At 53.9% G+C, this 1,701-nt stretch overlaps 1 protein-coding gene across 1 annotated transcript in view; it reads right to left on the bottom strand.

The window, feature by feature from the left end:
- Nucleotides 1–985: 985 nt before the first annotated feature.
- LOC144741583 (uncharacterized) overlaps nucleotides 986–1,701 on the bottom strand; it is a 32,213-nt gene continuing 31,497 nt past the window's right edge. The window contains exon 7 of the mRNA XM_078624098.1: nucleotides 986–1,701. This exon is cut by the window's right edge and continues 42 nt beyond it. The gene's annotated coding sequence lies outside the window, so the exon portion shown is untranslated.

The following is a 1,701-nucleotide window of genomic DNA, read 5'->3' as shown; positions in this document are numbered from 1 at the left end:
CTATGGGTCTCTGTGTGGTGAGTCTATGGGTCTCTGTGTGGTGAGTCTATGGGTCTCTGTGTGGTGAGTCTATGGGTCTCTGTACGATGAGTCTATGGGTCTCTGTGTGATGAGTCTATGGGTCTCTGTGTGATGAGTCTACGGGTCTCTGTGTGGTGAGTATATGGGTCTCTGTGTGGTGAGTCTGTGGGTCTCTGTGTGATGAGTCTATGGGTCTCTGTGCGATGAGTCTATGGGTCTCTGTGCGATGAGTCTATGGGTCTCTGTGTGATGAGTCTATGGGTCTCTGTGTGATGAGTCTATGGGTCTCTGTGTGGTGAGTCTATGGGTCTCTGTGTGGTGAGTCTATGGGTCTCTGTGTGGTGAGTCTATGGGTCTCTGTACGATGAGTCTATGGGTCTCTGTGTGATGAGTCTATGGGTCTCTGTGTGATGAGTCTACGGGTCTCTGTGTGGTGAGTATATGGGTCTCTGTGTGGTGAGTCTGTGGGTCTCTGTGTGATGAGTCTATGGGTCTCTGTGCGATGAGTCTATGGGTCTCTGTGTGGTGAGTCTATGGGTCTCTGTGTGATGAGTCTATGGGTCTCTGTGCGATGAGTCTATGGGTCTCTGTGTGGTGAGTCTATGGGTCTCTGTGCGATGAGTCTATGGGTCTCTGTGCGATGAGTCTATGGGTCTCTGTGTGATGAGTCTATGGGTCTCTGTGCGATGAGTCTATGGGTCTCTGTGTGGTGAGTCTATGGGTCTCTGTGTGGTGAGTCTATGGGTCTCTGTGTGATGAGTCTATGGGTCTCTGTGCGATGAGTCTATGGGTCTCTGTGTGGTGAGTCTATGGGTCTCTGTGCGATGAGTCTATGGGTCTCTGTGCGATGAGTCTATGGGTCTCTGTACGATGAGTCTATGGGTCTCTGTGTGATGAGTCTATGGGTCTCTGTGTGGTGAGTCTGTGGTGAATGGTCGAAACTAAAAACGCAGTGGCAGCGGGGGACTGGAACGCAACTTTATTAACAAAGAATCAAAAGTATCCGCAGGGTACAAAAATAAATTGGCCAACAAAAACACAACCCCACGCCGAAGCATGGACATCGCGCAAACACTTTCTCTCGCAGCCGGGAGGCGGCGGTGGCGGTGGTGGCGGTGGTGATGGTGGTGGTGGTGATGGTGGTGATGGTGATGGTGGTGATGGTGATGGTGGTGATGGTGGTGGTGATCGTGGTGGTGATGGTGGTGATCGTGGTGGTGATGGTGGTGATCGTGGTGGTGATGATGGTGGTGATGGTGATGGTGGTGATGGTGATGGTGGTGATGGTGGTGATGGTGGTGGTGGTGGTGGTGGTGATGGTGGTGATGGTGGTGATCGTGGTGGTGATGGTGGTGATCGTGGTGGTGATGATGGTGGTGATGGTGATGGTGGTGATGGTGGTGGTGGTGGTGGTGATGGTGGTGGTGATGGTGATGGTGGTGATGGTGGTGATGGTGATGGTGGTGGTGATGGTGGTGGTCGTGGTGGTGATGGTGGTGATGGTGGTGATCGTGGTGGTGATGGTGGTGGTGAGCGTTGGCGTTTCCCGCGCCGCGCCGCGAACCCGGCGCCCCGAGTTCGATTCCCGCTCACGGCCAACACCAGTGACGATTATCCGAATCGGTCCTGGGCCTCCCTTAGGTCGACTCAGCCTCAAATGGTGGTGGCGGTGGTGGCGGC

This window comes from Lampetra planeri, unplaced genomic scaffold (genome assembly GCF_965212315.1).
Source record: "Lampetra planeri unplaced genomic scaffold, kcLamPlan1.2.h2 scaffold_611, whole genome shotgun sequence".
Lineage (NCBI taxonomy): Eukaryota > Metazoa > Chordata > Hyperoartia > Petromyzontiformes > Petromyzontidae > Lampetra > Lampetra planeri.
The sequence above is the reverse complement of the archived record's forward strand: the minus strand, read 5'-3'. Positions and strand labels throughout refer to the sequence as shown.